Here is a 20,304-nt window from a genome sequence, read left to right as displayed (position 1 = left end):
GGTATAATCTGACTTATTACAAACATATTTGTGTGACCCCATTCTCCTACTGCCCAACCATGGTTCTGCCCTTTTTTTCAACCATTCATTAGATCATGATTTTACTTAATTACTACTTACAACCTCCTTCTGTCAGTCAGCAAACATTTGTTAAGTGCTTACTGTGTGTCAGACAATAAGTGCTAAGACATATTGACAATACAAAGAAAGGCAAAAAAAATGTAACTCAATCTAATAAAGAGAAAAAAATGCAAGCAATCATGTACATATAAGATACAGATGCTATAAGTATGGAGGGCAAGTACTAGCTATGAGATGTTGAACAAGTTGCTTAACCTTTGGGAACCTGAGTTTTCTATCTGTAAAATAAGGAGTTTGAATAAAATGTCATCAAAGATCCCTTTCAGCTTTAAAATATGAGTCTTAAAATTATGTGAGCTAGAGAGGAGACTATCTGGCCGTTGATTAAGGAGGTTACTAGCTCTGGTTCTTAGGAAATTTTTCTTCCATCAAGTCTAAATCCACCTCTCTGCTCCTTCCACCCACTGTTTCTATTTCTTCCCTCTGGGCTCAAATAAGTCTAATCCTTCTTTCATAGGACAGGCCTCCAGGTACCTGAAGATAGCAGTCACATTCCCCTGAGTCTTTCTTCAAATTGAACACCTTCAGTTTTTTTAGCCATCCTCACATGGAAGGATTTCTAGTCCCTTCAACATCCCACAGTTTCTTTGGATACTTTCCAGTTAATAAGCTGTCCTTAATGTCCTTCCTAAAATCTAGAGCCCTAAAGTGGCCCAGCACTTCAGAGGTGGATCTGACCAGGGCAGAGGGTGGCAGGGCTCTCAAATCCCAAATTTGAACAAGGCCTTTTTTAATATGGTCTTCAGATTACATTGGGGTCAGCTCAGTTAACTCTTAGCACTTCCTCCACCAAAATCCTCGTATCTTTTCTAAACAAATTGCTGTATCCAGTTTTCATTGTTTTGGTGCTAAAGAAAAGAGAAGAAGAAATAGAAAGCAGAAGTCATAACTCCCATATTTTGAATTTGTGAAGTTGACTTTTTAAAAATCCACGAATGAGACTTAACATTTACCCCCATTAATCTCATAGTAATAATAACAATAATATTTATAGCTAACTTTTACATAACACCATAGTGTGTGTCAGACACAGTGCTAATTGCTTTTCATCGAGTATCTCATGTGATCATCTTATTAGATTTGACCCAACATTCTTTCCTGTCAAGATCTTTCTAGATCCTGACTCTATCACATGTGTGAGCTATTCCTCCCAGTTTGGTATCATTTGCAAATTTGATAAGCATGCCATCTGTGCTTTTATCCAAGGCATTGATAAAAATGTTCCATAGTTCATGGCCAAGCATACATCCCTGGGGCATTTCAATTTCACAGTTGGAGGTGGTAGTTCAGCAACTATGTGCTTTTTCTTGGCCCTCACATCCCTCTGGGGCTGGCTAGGATCTGTCACTCCTTAGGAAAGAGCCTGATGCATGGGTCAGCAACAGAAGCTCCTCTGGGAAGTCTTTGGTAGGACCTAATGGCCATTTTGGCATGTACTATGAACACTTGGAATTAAATAACCATTGGTAGGGATATAAGGATCATGACCAGACCTGTGATTTCATTGGTATAGGTAACTCTCAGGTGAAGAAAAACTTTCCAAAGCAGGTCAGCATCTTCTCTACCAGTTTGTCTTAGAGAATTGTTAGGAGCAATCAAAAGTTCAGTGACTTATTCAGAATCACATAGCTGATATGTGTCAGAGATAAGACTTGAATCCAGATCTCTTTGGCTTCCAGACTGCCTCTATATCCAAATACTAAATAAATCCAACTTGGTCCTCTTTGAGAAGGAAGATTAAACAATGACAAACCTAACCTGAATTTCTATAGCACTTTAAATAATTTCCCCACAACAACACTGCAAAACAGGTGGTGAGAACTATATCCATTTTATAGATGAGAAGACTAAGACTCATCATAGAGGTGAATGTCTATAATCCCAGATCACCCTGTAAGTGGTAGAGTCCAGGCTCTCTGGCTTTAATTCCTGTACTATTTCTTCTGTCAGTTCTTAAACTTTTTTTTTTTTTGATAATCTGGTAAAACCTCTAGACCACTTCTCAGTGTAATATTTTTAAATACATAAAATGCCCAAGATTACAAAGAAAATGAATTACATTGTGATAGTGTATACATACACATTACATAGGTTTATGTGTGTGTGTGTGCACACACATATATGTATTTTTTAAAAGCTTACAGACTCTAAGTTAACAACCCCTGATCTAAACCAAGACTGCCTCTATTTCACCCTTCCTGTGATGCCCATAAAGTGCTGGAGGCAAGTGCCCTGTATGAGCTGGCTTCCTTCTCAAGGTCATTCCTAGAAGGCGGAGGTGAGCAGAGAACCTCCGACTTGGCAGGTGACCTTCAAGACATCCAGCCGGAAGTCTGCGACTGCGGGGCTCACGGCTTACTGCAAGCACTCAAGCAATTTTTCATATTTTCAGTATTAGCATATGCCGAGCCAGATTGATTTTTTGCAGTTTCTCCTGCTTACCCCATCCCTCGTCCTAGGGAAGCAGGCGACAGGCTAGAACTTGTGGAACGTTTGAAAACAGTGGGCTACGTTAAGGAAATGGAGCCATCTGGGTCCGGCTCTTTCTAAGCGTTTCCCCAAAAGAATGAAACTGGAGCTCTGGCTTCAGCCGTTCTAACAGGTCCCGAAACAATGACCTTGAAAGGTCATTCAGTGCAGCACCCAAAATGGAGGGGATGAAGGGAGGGGGGAGGAAGAAGGGGGCCAGGAAGGTGATTTTAAATGGCTGCCTGACATACATGACCGGGGCGTTCCTCCTAGAAACTCATTTGTATTCATGAGCCCCGAATGCCATCTCCACATCTGCACACTTTGAATGCATCTGCAGCAGCTTGAGATGAAATATTGAGGCGCTTCTTTCTTCCCAGGCTTTGGGGTTAAGAAACGCATTTGATCTGCCTGGGGTCTCTAGCTACAATTGAGCACTCTAAAGCAGATTGTCGAGACTGACAGACGCAGGAATGAGATTAGAGTTTGTCCCCAGAACTGCCGGGAGCGCTAAGCAAGAGCCATAGAATTTGGAAACAGAAGGGGAAGAAGAGTGAACCGTTCCATCACTTAGCCAGTCTGCAGCACCCCGCGCAGATAATCTGGTGTTTTTCATACGGAAGTCAAAGATTTTTTTAAATTTTTTTTTAACTAAATCAATTGTACTACTAGTCATTTTTGACTCAAATGTCTCTTCTTTATGTGGAAAATATAATAACCTCAGAGATAAAAACAATCTCAGAATCACTTCTGATTCTTCTATAAATTAGGACTATTCCAGCAACTGCTCAAAAAAAAAAAAAAAACAACTCTCTACAATTTCATAAAATGTCAGCATCTGAAAGGGTCTTAGAGATCACCTAGTCCAGCCTCTTTCCTTTTATAGTTGAGATCTCCGAGGCTCTAGATTTGACTAAGACCCTGATGCAGAACCAAGACTCTCAAGGAGACAATCTAGGTCTCTCAAGGGTTTTCAACACAACCCACTGACCTCTTTCCTCTCTTATTAGAAAGAAGGGTGGATAATTTTTAGTCAGCTGAGGACGTTTTAGCTGACACAAATGTTTCAGTTCTCTAAAACTCACTTTTTGTATTTAAATTAGTCTTTTTTCTGATGATGGATGCTTTGGGAGAGACTTAATATGACTTGGGGTTTTGTGTTTAATCTTTACTACTGAAAGACGTTCTTTCTCTGGTTCCTCATTAGGGTCCTCATTTATGTCAACAAAGAAGCCAGTAACATAGAAGCTTAGGTACCAGGAGAGCCCCTTCACGATTGCTCTCCCTACTAGACCTCATCCCAAGCTGTCAGGGTTTCCCCACAAAGCTGCAAAGGTCTCAAGCCTAGAGAGTGAATCTCTTTGAGAAAGCAAGCTGGTGAAGATGTGAGTAGATGACAGGTCCTAAAGTGAGGAAGGTTTGAATTCAATCTTCACCCATTTATTTACTAGTGTGTGACTGTGGGTAAATTATTTAATCCTTTTCTGCCCAGTTTCTTCGTTTGTAAATGGAGTAGGGTGAAAGAGAAAGAAGGGAATTAACTCCATGGTCTCAGATTCTTTCCAGCTCCAAATCTTCAGTTCTTTAGACAAAGGCCTGATCATGGACAGTGAGGCTATTTTCTGAGAACAAGCTTAGTTAAATTCTGAAGACTTTTTATGACTAGCTACCCCCTGATTAATTTTTTGGTCACAGCAACTCATAGAAACTGTCTCCCGAGGCAAAGTGAGGAAGGATCACATGAGATAATTTTTGTAATGTTTTTAACACAGAGCAGGGATATAATAGAGGCTTAATAAATGCTGGTTCTGTTACCCCTTTTTCTCCCCACCACCTCAAACAGGGCTGATTGGGGGAACATCTTACCCAGAAAGCTCCACCAAAGGCTGATCCATGCCCTCTCTCATCCCACTCCAACCTCCTTCCAGATAATTTTTTCTTACTGTCAACCTAAGTCCATTTTGTTGCAATCCAGATGTAAGTAGTGATAAGTGACATTTAAAAATTATATTTTGTTCTTCCCCACTGAATAAAGGAATTCAAATTCAAAATATTTAGAATTTGTTGCTCAGTTGTTGATAGATGCTTTCTCTTGGGGGAGATTTAGAATTGTGTTTGTGGTTTGCTGGTTGTTTTAAATTTCAAAGTGAATTTTCTTCCGATAAAATTAGCAAGTTAAAAGCACTCCTCTGATATATTCTGGATCCCAAAGCAGATATAACCTAGGTATGATCATTTAAAATTCTTTCTACCTTGTCATTCCTCTGCTCAATAAACTCCAGTAACTCCCTATTATTTGTGGGATCAAATGGATAAGTCCTCAGTGTAGCATTTAAAGCTCTTCAGTCTGACCCCTTCTTTCTTACCTTTTTATATGTTCACCTTACCTCTATTTAGTCTATAAGTCAGCTATAATGGTCTGCCAGTGATTCTTTACATACAAGGCTCAATCTCTCATCTCAAACATTTGTACGGGCTATTCCCCCATACTTGACATTCTCTCTTTCCTCACTTCTCACTCAAGACTCAATTTACAGTCTCTGAAGAGGGCTTTTCCCAGTCCTCCCAGCTGCTAGGGACATCTGAGATTCCCTTTCATCTGCATAGCTTATTTGTACTTAATGACTTACATATGGACTCACTCATTAAATGTAAACTCCTTGAGGGCAGGCACCATGATTTTTGCCTTTATTTGTATCCCCAGCTCTTAACATCATCCCTAGAACATCTATTGTTGTTCAGTCATTTCAGTTTGACTCATCATGACTCCATTTGTAGTTTTCTTTGCAAATATATTAGAATAGTTTGCAATCTTATAGATTTTATAGATGAGGAAACTAAGGTAAACAGGGTTAAGTAATTTGACCAGGGTCACACAGCTAGTAAATATCTAAGGCCATATTTGAACTCAGAAAGATGAGTCTTCCTGATTCCTAACTTTATCCACAACACCACATGGCTGCCTACCTGGAAAATAGTAAGCTCTTAATATATTCTTATTGATTATGTAATTTTTCTGTGAGAACTTTAGAAAACAACTAATTTTAAAACTTTTTGTTAAGAAAGGAGGAAGTTAGAATTTTGGCAACTTTTTTTTCTTCTTATTTTTGCCCCTTCCTTCAAAATAATAATGCTAAAAAGCTTTTTTGCCTCTTTGCCCATTTGAGCACCACAATGATTTAATGATCATATATCTTACTGTATAAGTATATTATTACTATATAATTATTATATTTTTAATATGTAATAATATAATATACATATTATATTATGTATATAATAATGTAATATAATATGTCTTAATATAAATATTTCCTTTCACTAGGAAAGCTTTGAACTTGGAAAAGAGTTCACCCCCTTATTTTCATTCTCTCATCTTTTTAAGCATCATAGATGTCCTCCCATGGAGAAATCTTAGATCTTAGAGCATGAACTTTGAAGCCAGGGGTGAGAAGAGGAAAGAGACTCAGTTCACAAACATTCGACAAATGTGTTAGGTCCTGAGGGGTATGCAAAGATGAATCATCTTCTCTCTTAATCATTTTCTAATTTGTGCCATAGTAACTTTCCACTAAAGTCCTCCTCAAATACTTTGGGAAGCCTCTAAGGCATTTACCTAAGGTTTGCAGACCCTCCTAGGTACTACTGAGAAGCTGAGAAAGCTTTCATTATGGACCAGGTGAAAAAATGCATATCTTAGCTTAGTTAAATATAAATAAGTCTATCTTCAGGATGCATCTGATCATAGGATCATGGAAAGGGATGCTAGAAATTATCTCATCCAACCTCTTTATTGTATAGCTAAAGAAACGGAGGCCCAGATTTATTAAGTGATTTTTCCAAGATCACACAGACAGTCTATGGCAAAGCTGGAATTTGAATTCAATTCTGGAAAATGATTTTTTAAAAATCAATAACAACTCTTAGACTTGATCTACTAAGACAAAGAAGGATGACAGCCTGTATGAGTGGAGGAAAGGGGAAGGAAGGGAAAGAAAACAAATATTTATTAAGCACCTATTATGTAGCAGGCACTATGCTAAGCACTTTACAAATATTATCTCATTTGATCCTTACAGCAACCCTGGGAGGCACAGGTGCCATTATGAACCCCATTTTACAATTGAGGAAACTGAGACAGAGTTTAAGTGATTTTCCCAGTATTCCACAGCAATTAAGTGTCTGTGGCCAAATCTGAATTCAGGTCTCCCTGACTCCAGGTCCAGTTCACTGGTCCATTTGTTTGCTCCTTATGTATAATCACAGATCTTTGAATGATTGAAGAATTTTATTATCAATATGTATCCATCCCATCCCTCTACTGGATTGTGAACTCCTTAAGAGATGGGATTGTGTACTTTTCCATCTTTGTGTTCCAAGATCTGGGGGTTAATATTTTGTGATCAGAATTGCTAATTTTATCTGAAGAAAAATCATTTTTAAAATCTACCTTTACCTAACAGGGAGTTGCTACTATAGGCTAACCTGGGGTCTAAGGATTACTAAAAATAGAAGGAAAGAAAGGGGGCAATGAGTGAGAATGCTGCTGAGTAGGATACAATGGTATAACTGCTGAAAGTACTCTATTTCAGCTGTGAATTTTGGGAGAGAGTTGTATAACATAGGAGCAAGATTGGAAATAGAGCAGATGAGAACTTTAGATCAAAGGGCAAATTATAGCTGACCAATTAGGGACTCTACTAGAAGGTGAAACTATGTACACATTTTCTTTTTCAAAAACATCTTAATGAAAGTGAAAATATTAATCAGTTCACTTAAAGGTATTCCAAATGCCCCTTATTCCATTGATTTTTTCAATAAAGTAAAATATGTGCGCAATAATCAATTGCTCAATCAGCACATATTTATTAAGCCCCCTGGTGGCAGGCATTCTGGTAGGCACTAGGAAAGCAAAGAAAAGCTTCTGCCCTAAAGGAGTATCCAATTTGATTAGAGGAGACAAATGGACACAAGGTAATTTTATAAGAAGACTACTCTTATTTTAAAAGTATTACACATATAAAAGTATTCCATACATTTATAATACATATCAGTAATTTTTTCTTTGAATATCAAAAAAGAAAGCAAGAAGTATGTCTAAGATACATTTTTGACAAAAAAAATAACATCCCCACTTTTCTTCCATACTCCCCTCCAAAAAAAAAGTTTATTAAGTTCTGGTCCCTGCCCACAAGGAACTTAAAATTTCATAGAGAAAAGAATTACATACTAAAGGGCCAACGAAGGAAGAAGAAAAATTAATGAAGAGAACTTCAAATCTGTCCCAGCAGCAGAAATACTTTTTCAATCCCAGGACTCATTAGAAGCAACAGATATTTCACTGAGTCAGAGCCAAAAGAAAAAAATGTAAACCAATAAGTTAATATTTAATTAGTTTCCCTTGGAAGAATAGTATATGTCCATAACTGGGACTAATAAGGGAAATCCCTAGGTGACATTGAAGCAAAAATCCTAGAGTCTCTCTTGTGGTTTCCTACCCAGAGATCTCCAGTTCAACACTAGCCGTCTCATAGGATCCATGGAGTATTATTCTCATTGGTATTAAAAATAGAATAGTTGGGGCTGCCAACCCTCTTAAAAGGAACACATTGAAGAAGAGTGCCAGGCCATGGGGGTGGGGGGTGGGAAGAGGAGCTGATATTCGACTCAGATCACCTCCTTAAATAAACTCCAGGGCTTGGGATCTCTTGCTGTGGCTAATTACCTACTGACTCTCCTCTATGGATAGAAGGACTAAGAAAAATCCACTTTTCTCTTTTATATTTTTCATTTCTCACTTCCAAGAACGTTCCAAAAGGATTGTAAGGTCTTGGGGGACCAGAGCTCTGTTTGATCCTATGTTTTGTTAAGTTAATACTCAGTTAATTGAATTGAATAATGAGGCTGGGAGTATGCAATGGAGTTGAGGGTGAGGATGGGGAGGGCAGTGATGTAAAAGTGAAGAAAACTTCTTTCTTTCCCATCCCCGTCTCTATTCATGGTTTATAAAATCCCTAGACCATCCACCAGCCCCAGGTAACTGATAAATTCCCCTGGCTTTCTCAGTAATGGGTGGAGCTACTGGTAACTTTTCTTTATCGACAGACTACAGGGTTTCTGAGAGCTAGGGTGCCTCCCCTGCCTGTGGGTGAGGGGCAGAAGAGATAAGAGACAGTCAAGAACAGACATGTACTGCACCTGTCAGTGGGCTAAGGTCATAACACTCTTGGGGAGAAAACTGCTGGGGAGAAGTCAAAAGCAGAGATCTGTAAGTTATACAGGCTTTAGCCATACACACAGCTCGGCATTTTCTCCAAAATTGGCTGGGGAATTGTTTTCCAGAAGTCTGCCTCTAACCAGGCTCACTGCGGAGAAAACTGAAATTGAGAATAGTGTACTGTTGTCCCACATGATTTCGTTATTACATCAGAGATTTGGGGAGGGGAGCGACGGTCTTAATTCAAAGCATTTCTAACTGGAAGGAATCTTAAAGATGAGGCAGCATGGGAACGATGACAAGAATGCTGGATAAAGAGGACCTTGATTCACATAGCAATCTTGTAATTTATCACTTTGGGCCTTTACCAAGCCTCAGTTTCTTCATCTGTAAAATTAGAGAGCTAGACTAGATGTCCTCAGGGGTCCTTGACAGCTCTTGACCTTGTCATCTGGTCCAGCTTCCTAGGCACTATGATAAAAGAGATTGAGTGCTGGACCTGGAGTCAGGAAGATTTGATTTGAATCCTGTTTCTGTTGGTCTTTGAGAAACCCACTAACTTTACTGGTCCTCAGAAACAGGATTTAGATCAAATCATCTGCAAAAGCTGGGAAGAATAAAACACATAGTACGTACCTCATAGGGTTGTCCTGAAGTACAAATGAGATAATGCAAATGCCATATAAAGGTCAGTTATTATTATTATTATTCCAGATGGAGGATACCAAGCCCTGAAAAGTGAAGTAATAGAAATAAAAAAATGACAATAATAATAGCTAACATGTACATAGTCCTTTAAGGTTTACAAAACTCTTTACAAATATTATCTCATTTTAAATACATAAATATTATTATCCCCTATTTTTCAGATGAGGAAATTGAAACAAAGGAAGTAACTTACCCAAAGTGACATAGCACAAAAAAGACTTTATATTATATCCTAGAGAAAATAGAGAAGTTTACAGGGCGGGGGTGACATAACCAATCTGACACTTTAGGAAAATTATTTTGATGGCTGAATGGAGGATGTATTGGAGTGAGAGAGACTGGAACTTGGAAACCAATTAGAAGGTGATTGCTGTGGTCCCAATGAGAGACCATGAGGGTCTCCGCTAGAATGAAGGCTAAAAGAATAGAGAGAGAGGATGTATGCAAGGCATGTTATAGTTAAAGCAATTGCAAGATTTGTCAATTGGTTTTATATATATATATATGTATATATATATATGTATATATACATATATATACACACATACACACACACACACACACACATATATATATATATATATATATATATATAGAGAGAGAGAGAGAGAGAGAGAGAGAGAGACAGAGACAGAGAGACAGAGAGACAGAGAAACAGAGACAGAGATAGTGAGAGAAAGAAGGAGGAGAAAGAATAAGAGAAAGTTAGAGAAAGACAGACACAGAGACAGAAAGACAAAGACAGAAAGGAAGTGGAGAAAGACACATATACACAGAGGGGCAGAGACAGAAAGAGAGACACAGAGAAACAGAAAGACAGACACACAGGGAGAGATAGTGAGAGAAAAAGAAGAAAGAAAGAATGAAAGAGAGACAGAGAGAGACACAGAGATGTGAGAAAAGGGGGAGAGAAACAGAGAGGAGGAGAGGGAGAAGGAGAGGGAGGGAGAGGAAGAGGGAAGGAGAGAAATGAAGATGACATTGAGGTTGTGAACCTGGGAGCCTAGAAGAAAAGTGGTATTCTCACAGGTTCAGATATTGCCCCATTGGGCACCAGACTAGTTGCTTGAACGATACCAGGGAGTGCAGCAAAGCTAAGATTCAGCCCCCAGGCCTTTGTGCAAACCTTCTCATTTTAGACTCTCTCTCTATGGAACAGGCTGCTTTGAGGGGTGAGTGCTCTCTTATCTAATCAGAGATTGTTAGTAGAGGCTTGGTGTCCACTTGGCAAGAAATGCCATGAAACAAAGCAATTCTTAAAGTGGGATTCAGGACCTCCTTTTGGGGGAATTGTTGATATCAAAACTATATGCATTCTAATATGTTTTAATTTCTTATGTGGAAAAATATCAATAAATATAACCCATAAAAGCTCTTTATGGTCCATATTAATTTTTAAGAGTAGAAATGGGCCCAAAGACCAAAAATTTTGAGAAGCAGTTACGGAGGATATTCCTGTTGAGGCCTCCAATATCACTTCTAGATCTGAGATTCTATATTTTAAGAGCCACTTCTGACCCCGAACAGTAAAATACTACAGAGTTCAGAAGAGGGTGACATCACTGAGGTCTGGGTTAATCAGGGAAGGCTTCCTGGAAGAGATGAGATTCAAGTTTTGAAACAGTGAGCAAGACACATACCTGAAAGAACAGCTGACAACAGAATGAAGCTCTTGCCAGGTCTTCCAAAAAAATGAACTTAAATGAGTGTTATAGAATGCGGAGTAATGTGACATATGGAAAGAAGGTTGGACAAGAGGCAAGGAAATTCAGGTTCGAGGTTTAACTCTGAGGGAGTCAGGTGATATAGGGGACTTGAGTTCAAATCCAGCAGTTTCCCCACTTGTAAAGCAGGGATCATAATAGCACCTACCAGGGTGGCTGTGAAGATAAAATGAGAATATATATTAAAGCATTTTGCAAATCTTAAAGTTTGATATGAATGCTAGTTATAATTATTTCATTTCAGTTTCTTCATTTGTCTTCAAGAAAATTGGACTGGATAGTCTCTAAAGCTCTTTCCAGCATCATCTTTTATAATTCTGTGGTCCATACCCACAGTTTGTGGGAGGCGGCCTGGGAACAATAGTCTTTGGCCAGGTCAAGAGCAATGTTTGTCAGTTACTCTGGGCTAGCAGGTGGTGGGGGTGGGGGGACAGAGAGTTCTTGACATTTCAGGAAAAAAATGAAGAAGAGCCACTATGAGCTTCATCTCAAGCTACTTCCTATGAATTTTTTCTTAGATCCTGATCTTATTCTTTATCTGTGCAGAAATACGTCACAAAAATAGAAATGAGCCCAGGGTTTAAAGTATCACAAAGTATATATTTCTCCTCCCATAGGGAAAAAAATCTGACAAAACCTAATTTATTTGAAAGGACAAACCACATGGCATAGGCCCCCAGTGCTTTGTTGTCCTTACTCGAACATTAAAAAAAAAAAAAAACTGCAGAGACTTTTGCTAGAATCCCCCAGTTTCCTTCTTTCTAAGATGAGGGGATTGGACTAGATCCTGGGTGCCATAGCACATATAGTTTATCTTTCTAATCAGAATGCATATGTGAATGTGTGTGTGTGTGAGAAAGAATGACAGAGAGACAGAGACAGACAGAGAAAGAGATGCAGAAACAGAGAAAAAGAGTAAGAGACAGAGAAAAGGGAGAGAGAAGACAGAAAGGGGAGGAAGGATAGAGGAGAGAACGAGAGCGATAGAGAAAAAGAGAGAGACAGAGACAGACAGAGAAAGAGATGCAGAAACAGAGAAAAAGAGTAAGAGATAGAGAAAAGGGAGAGAGAAGACAGAAAGGGGAGGAAGGATAGAGGGAGAGAGAGAGAGAGACAGAAAGAAAGAGAGAGACAGAGACAGACAGAGACAAAGAGAAAAAGAGAGACAGAGGGAGACAGAAGCAGAGGAAGAGACAGAGAGCAAGAGTGAGAGAGGAGCCAGAGAGGGAAGGGAGGGTAGAGGGGAAGAAAGAGAGATACAGTGAGAAAGACAGAGACAGAGAGAGAAAGAGAGACAGACAGACAGACACAGAGAGGGAGAGAGAGAGAAACACACAGAGATACACATGGAGAGACAGACAAAGAGATAGAGACTGAGATATGGGGCGGGGGGGGGGAGGGAGGAGAAGAGAGAGACAGACAGACAGACACAGAGACAAAAAGAGACAGAAATCCTATTTCAGGCTTGTGAGCTTCATGAGGATGCCAGGATCATTTCTCCCCAGTACTTATGTACTCCCCAAGCACAGTGCTTTCTGTATATAGTAATAAGAACTTAATAAACGTTTGTTGAAATGGAAGATTATCCCTGAGGGTTAGTTCCCTTTCAGTTCTGACCTTCCATATTCTGTTTCTATGCCAGCTCTGACACTCTATGTTCTGAGATCCATTCTGGTTTTGACAGTCTATACTCTAAGATGTAGTCTAGCTCCAATAATCTAAATTGTAATTCTGACATTGAATGATATATAATTCAAGTTAAGGAAAGCAGAATGATGAGGTTGACAGAGAAACAATTTCAGAATATGAAGGACATAGATTTAAATCTCAATAAATAAAACACACACACACATGCTTACTACCTTTGTAACCATGGGAAAGTCATTTAACTCTCCTGGGCCTCGTTTCCTCATCTGCAAAATAAGAGGGTCTCTGAGATTCTTTCCATTGATGGTCCCATAAACACACTGACTTTTGATACTGGGGAACTCATGTAATCCTCAATACTCCTACTAGTTGACAATTGTAGGACATTTGAAAATCTGAATAAAGATAGATAGATGATGAATAGATAGATAGATGACAGATAATAGATGGGTGGATGGATAGATGGATAGATGATAACCATTATTGGTCAGTAGTTTTTCAGTCATATCTGGCTTTTCATAACTCCCTTTGGAGTTTTCTTGGCAAAGATACTAGAGTGATTTGCCATTTCCTTCTCCAGATATACAGATAGATATAGATGTTGATATTGGGGGGCAACTAGATGGTGCAGTGGATAGAGATCTAGGCCTGGAGTCAGAAAGACTCCTTTTTCTTGAGTTCAAATTTAGCCTTGGACACACAGCTGTGTGACCCTGGTCATTCATTTAACCCAGTTTGCCGCAGTTTACTCATCTGTAAAATGAATGGAGAAGGAAGGAGAAGGAAATGACAAACTAGTATATTTGTCAAGAAAACTAAAAATGAGATCATGAAGAGCCAACCACCACTAAAAATGAGTGAATAATTTAGACATATATTACAAATTATATGTAGATATCATGAGAGGGTTTCCTCATTGGAAATTCCCTACCCTGATGAAATTCCAGATTGGGATCACATTTCAAGGTGCCTGCCAGCTCTGAGGTTCTGAATATGGTTTTAAATTCTTAGCAAATATCATTTGAAAAACTACCTGGTTACACACAACATGTGCAAGTGGTCTCATCTTCAGTGGGAGTCTAATAGAACTTTGCCTCCTTCAACCCCAGTTTCTCGGAAGCTTTCTAGGGAAGGTCTGGTTAGACGTGCATGAAGATGATTTGGAGAAGTCAGAAAAGAGGATTTAAAGTAGATGACAGAATAATAACAGTTCATATTTATGTAACACTTGTGGCTTACGGAGCACTTTCCTCCCACAATCCTGTGATTTAGGTAGCATAGGTATTATTATCTCCACTCTTCAGATGAGGAAATGAAATCTCAGAGAAGTTCAACAATTTTTCCCACAGCCACACAGCTTTTAAGTTCTGGATCTGACACTTAGACTCAAGTCATCTCATTGCAAATTCTGTGCTCTTTTGTGTAGGCCACAAAAAGGGAATACCTTTGTGGTTGAGAGTGTGGTGGGAATAAATCATTAAAAGAATTACTAATATTTCCCACTTCTGAAATCAGAGGCCTCAAAGGGACCTCCAGTAGACACATATACTCTGTCTGTCTGTATGTCTCTCTCTTTCTGTTTCTGTCTTTGTCTTTTTTCTCTCCCTCTTCTCTCTGTCTCTATTTTTCTGTTTCTGTCTCTGTCTGTCTCTCTGTCTCTCTTGTCTGTCTGTCTGCCTTGTCTCCCTCCCAATCCCTCACCTTTTCTATCTCTATCTCTTTGTCTGTCTCACCCTGTTTCTGTCTTTCCCTTTTTCTGAAAAATATGACAACTCAAAAAGACAAATTCAGGAGATCCCTTAATATCCCTTCACAATCTCTGTCCATTTCTCTCTCTCTGTTTATGTCTGTCTCTGTATCTCTTTCTCCTTCCTTCTCCTTGTCTCGTGATTCCTAAAATTCTCCAATAAAGATTCAAGGAATTCTTCCTTCTGTCTCATCTAGAGACTTTGTATTGCAAAATAACCCCATTATCTTCATGCCCTGCCTTTGCTGGATATGGAGAACAACTGAAGACTATCTTCTGTATGAGGAGGGGCCTGATACAGGCATGTTACAGATATGTGAGCATGAGAGGGAGTGATAAGCAGGCAGGAGCAGACCTGGCAGCTATTCCAAGGGCCTCATCATCTCCTCTGCACTCAGACATAGCCCCAGGAGGGAGAGTTGTAAAGCGAAGAGAAGACTCCCATAATCCCCCAAACCAGGGGCAAATATGGGGGGAAAAGCTTGGGACCATTTATCCTGGAGAAGAGAAAACTCAGGGAAGATCTCTCCTAGTTTTCTCAGAGTATTTAGAAGGGCCATCATATGGAAGATAGATTAGTCAGCCAGCCAACAAGCATTTATTTGGCACCTACTGGATGCCAGGCACTCTTTTAAATGCTGAAGCTGCAAAGAAAAGCAAAAACAGTTGCTGCTTTCAGAGAACTTACATTCTAATGAAGGAGACAAGAGGTAAATACCAGGGAATATATCAGAGACCAAGTGGAAAGCAGGCTCAGAGAGAAGGTACCAACAGATGGGGGAACTGGAAAAGGTCTCCTGCAGAAGATAGTGTTATAAGTTGAGTTTTGATGGGAATCAGGAAAGTTAATAGGTAGAGAGGTAAGGAAGGAGAGCAGAGCTAGAAAGATTGAAGTTCCAGAGAAGTAAATTTAAACTTTAGGTAGGAATAGAAACAAAAAAAAAATAAAATTTGCCTTACAAATCTCAAGAGCCTCCTAAAGTAATGATTTCCCCCATTGGCGTGTGGATAGATATTTAACAATCAGCTGGGAGAGGGGGAGAAGGAAGGAAGAGGAAAGAAAGTATATTTTATATATTTCCAAGTTTAATCTCCAATATAAGCACTTTCTCTTTTATTTTATTAAATCTAGATAATCAACAAAACTAAGTCAAGCTCTAATTTATAGCATTTGCTGTTTCTGAGATGTGAAGTCTATATGCATTTAATAATCGGCTCTCAAAAGCCAGCTTGAGCTGACTCCAACATACCTTTGGCTCTCTTTCATTATAGCCTTCAAATTAAGGCTAGATTCTTCTTCAAACCTGGATCCAGTTAGTTTACTTAGGAGGTCCCTTCTAAGTTTGAGATTCTGGGACTTTGTTCTTAATATGTCAATTAATTGATTACTGCCAGTGGCCCAGCATTGTTAAGTCAGGAACCAGGGCAGAACCTAGAAGCTTTAGATGTGGTCCTTAAGACTGAATAGGGAAGATAAGCCCTAAGCATGAATAAGCCTAAAGTGGGACAGAATGTGAAAGAACAGAAACCAAGTGGTCACTACTGATAGGAAGGACCGGTAACAGTCTGTGAGGTGTTTGATACAAGAGGGATCACCTGTTTTACAGATGAGAAAACTGAGTGTCCCAGAGGAAAAATGTCTTGCCCTGGATCATATAGCCAATCAATTAACAAGCATTTATTAAATTCTTACTATGTGCTAGGCAAAGCTAGAAAATCAGACAGGAATGGAACCTAAAGCCCCTGATTTCAAGCCTGTGTCCTTTATACTTCACCACTGTGGGGAGAGGAATACAGAATACATGTATCAGACACTATGCTAAATACTTTATAAATATTATCTCATTCGGTTCTAATAACAACTGTGGGAGATAGGTGCTATTATTAAACCCATTTTATAGTTGAGGAAACTGAACCAGACAGAGTTCAAGTGATTTCCCAGGATTACACAGTGAATGAGATTTCAACTCAGATCTTCCTCATTGGAATGGTGCAGTAAATACAGCACTAAGCCTGAAGTCAGGAAGTTTTCCATTTAAATTCAGCCTCAGATAATTAGTCAAGTTACCAGCAAGTCAGTTACCCCTTTTTTGCCTCAGTTTCCTCATTTGTAAAATGAGCTAGAGAAGGAATGGCAAATCTCTCCAGTATCTTTGTCCAGAAAACTTCAAAAAGGCTCGTGAAGGGTCAGATATGAATGAAAAAATGAGTAAACAACAATTTCATGATTCCAGTCCCAGTGTTCTGTCCACTGCAACCAATCTAGCTGCCACTATATTGTAGATTCAGCTTCAGTTTCAAATCCACTGTGACTTGCTCTTTTTTTCCCTATGCACAATCCATATCTTAACTGCGCCATTTTGCTCTCATTTAACATTAAAGTGAACCCAGTTAGAGTCTGGAATAGTAACTTGCTGATTGAGAAATCATCTTTGGGACTCCTTAGCCCAGTCTCGATTGCCTGAGATATACAGTTGAGATATACAGGATTTGTTTTGCTTTAGTTATTGTAATTCATCAATGGAAGCAGGACTGCAGAATAGAAAAACAAAAAACAAAACAAAACACTAGAGCTAGAGACAAGAAATCTAGGGTTGAGTTCTAATTCATTTTTTTCCATTGTAGCATGATGTTTTTTTAAGGATCCATGGTTTGCATGCTGCAGTGCAGGGTGCTAAGCTTAGAATCACAGATCCTGTATTCATATCCAGCTCTGCCCCCTGATATCTGTATGATCATACTTGTGTGATACTTTGGGCAAGATACTTAACTTCTTCGGGCCTCAGTCGCTCTATAAAATGGGGGTATTAAATCTACCATGAAAAGTAGGCAGTGCAAATTTACTTTGTATAATGCTAGAAGATTCTAAATATATGTTTTTATTAGTATGATACAAGTTCCCTGGATAAATACACCTCTCTCCAAAATTGGGAGCAATTTCAACAGCATCAAGATAAGTCTACCTGGGGTTTTTCAGAAGACAATCAGACATTGGTGCTGAGTTCTTTAAGAAAACTATCATTACAAAAAAAAAAAAAGAAAGAAAACTACCATTGTTTACTTTTTTCCTGGGAAGAGGGGAAATAGCAATGACCCACCACACTTAAAAACTGAGCATCATAAGAATTTGTCCAACCTGCTTTGTGGAGTGCCACCCAAAGGAACATCCTCCAGGGATAGAACATGGGTTTAGGAGTGGTAGAGGAAAGGATTTGCATGTATCTGAGATTTATCAAACTTCATCATAGTCTTCACCTGAGAGCTGACCTGACTTAATTTGAAGCTCTATGCTCCAGCATATCACATTATCCTTGAAAGGCATCATGTGATTATGGAAACAACACTGAACAAGATATCAGAAGACATCTTAGGATGTCTAATGCTAAATGTCTTGCTAATTACTGCTTGCATTACCTTGAGCATTACTTTGCCCTTTGTTCTTTTAGTTTTCTCAACTATAAAATGGACTTCACTAGATCAGGGTTCTTAACCTAGGACCTGTAACCTTACTTGAAAAAAATTAATAACTATATCCTACTACCATTTGGTTTCCTTTGTAATTATATATGCATTTTATTTTATTCCAGATATTATTTTTTGTTTATATTTATCCAGATAATAATAATATCCAGAGGCTTCATCAGGTTGCCAAAGAAATCCATAACACAAAAAAGGATGACAACTCCAGGACTAGATAATTTTTAACGTTTTTACCCACTTCCCAAATCATGTGATGAACTTTAGTTTTTGTAAAATAAAAATGCTACCTTCCCCATCTGAGTCGTGTGGGAAATGTTTCTAAAACTGTAAAATGCTACTTAAATACGAGCCAGAATTTTTCTTGCTGCCTTCCCTCCCCAACCTTGATCTGTATCCCCTCCGAGATCATTTCTGCACTCACATTGAACATGTTTTTCACAGTGGACATATCTGAGGCATGTTCTAAATTCTGGAAGCATCTTCATCACTAACCCATAGAAACCAATAATCAAGAGACTTGAGTTTAAGATTAAGGTCTGACACTAAGTAACTGTGCCAGCTGAGGTAAACCCCATGGAATCTATGGTCTAATTTCTTCATCTGTAAAAATGAAAGGAATAAACTAGAAAGCCTCTGGGGTCCTTTCCAGCTCTGAACTTCTATGCATTCATGAATCTATGGGACTCTAGGAGGGTAAAATGGGGGAATTGAATTCCAAATATTTGCATCACACTTGCAGATTGGGGCAGTGGGAAAAAAAAGATTACTAACTATAACAACAACAATCATACACAGAGACCTAGGAGATACAGTACAAAAAGATCTTAATATCAATAAAACTACTGTGTGTTGACTATGGCCTACCTCCCTGCTGCTTTTCCTGCTGATATCTCAGCCTTTAATTCCTGAGCCCTGTCTTTATCAACTCCTGGTGTCATCCAGAATACTTTGCTGAGTGCCCTTGGCTCTATGAATGAGCTAGGTGTATTTCCACCTTGGCTCCTTTCAGTGACCTCTTGAGGCAAAGAAGAAAATAATAGCTATTACTGCACCAAGTGCGTGTATTGACAATCCCATAAACACAGTGCTGTAGAAACTCTAGGAAGAGAGAAGGGGTAGGGGGGAGAGGAAGGGGTTAGGGAGGGAGAGATGTGCAGGAGCAGAGAGAGGGGAGGAAGATTGCCTGCCGGCTTGAGAGAGAGACCGCAATAACAGATTTTTCCTGGCCATCAGCTTCATTCCGTGGCTTAGCTCTGGAGCAGGCTGGCATAGGCTGATTAGCTGGTATCTTAGGACAGGATGTAAGCACTTGAAACATGCAAATTGGTTATGGGGCATAAATAGAGTTTGCTGAGCTCACCCTGGGCATCTTTGCAGACTCCAGGGCCCCTTGATTCTGTCATTTAGGGTGTGTAGGAAGGAGACATGCAGGAAAGCCATGCAGCTCGGGACTCGACTTCTCCATTGGACGTATATGATTTCTTTATGCATCTGCCGGACTTTTCCTCTCTCCCATTTTCAGGACAGCACCTGCAGCTCTGACCCACCCCCTTCTCTTGGCAGCAGTCTGCTTCCCTCCGGAGACGGCTCCGTATTAACTATCCCGTCTGACATAATAATGGAGAGAAAATGAAGAAATTCCATTAGTAGCTGGCCAGCGCAGGGTCTCTGTGGTGCACTGGAGCCGGGAGGAAGAAGCCTGTATTTTTAGCTAGAATGCCATGTAACTTACTGGCTCTCGAGATGTAACTTACAGGCTCTGGCAAAGCTGGGGCAATAGATAAGTAAGGTTGGGGGGGTGGGGTGGGGGGGAGCCAGAGAAGGGAGACAGGGCTCGGATTTCAGCTCAAGTGCTGGACTATGGCAGCGAGACAGGGCAGGTCCGATCCAGACCCTGCTGTGAGTATACAACCTGCTTGTTCGGCTCTAATGAAAGAAAGCTTCTTGTTGCTTTTCTGTTTTTAATTACGAAGGGACTTGGGTCTGCCTCGCCTGTTCCCTGGGCTCCGGGAAGCCGGCCAGCTGCATGCGAGCCGCTTTGCTATTGGAGCCCATGTGTTGCTATCATTTTAATCTGTGTAAGGGTTGCTGTAACTAAATGGACCGGGAAGCTGACTGCTGGAGGGGGTAGGAGAAGAGAATGGAGGGGGGGAGAGGGGGAAAGTGAGAAG

The 20,304-nt window shown here is 39.6% G+C and overlaps 1 protein-coding gene and 1 long non-coding RNA gene across 9 annotated transcripts in view; one reads left to right on the top strand and one right to left on the bottom strand.

Moving 5' to 3' along the window:
* LOC127548267 (uncharacterized) overlaps positions 1 to 20,235 on the bottom strand; it is a 36,881-nt gene extending 16,646 nt beyond the window's left edge. Inside the window, exon 1 of one of the 2 annotated variants that reach the window (XR_007950341.1) lies at positions 19,494 to 20,235. This is a non-coding gene — a long non-coding RNA (uncharacterized LOC127548267). Of the gene's footprint in view, positions 1 to 9,463; positions 10,049 to 19,493 lie in introns of those variants that run through there. The other variant, XR_007950342.1, reaches the window with a different exon arrangement.
* Positions 1 to 20,304, top strand: part of ANK1 (ankyrin 1) — a 190,909-nt gene that overhangs the window by 23,777 nt on the left and 146,828 nt on the right. The gene's annotated exons all lie outside the window — the stretch shown is intronic.

This window comes from Antechinus flavipes, chromosome 2, assembly GCF_016432865.1.
Source record: "Antechinus flavipes isolate AdamAnt ecotype Samford, QLD, Australia chromosome 2, AdamAnt_v2, whole genome shotgun sequence".
Taxonomy (NCBI): domain Eukaryota; kingdom Metazoa; phylum Chordata; class Mammalia; order Dasyuromorphia; family Dasyuridae; genus Antechinus; species Antechinus flavipes.
Note: the sequence above shows the minus strand (reverse complement) of the source record. Positions and strands in the feature narration are given on the sequence as shown.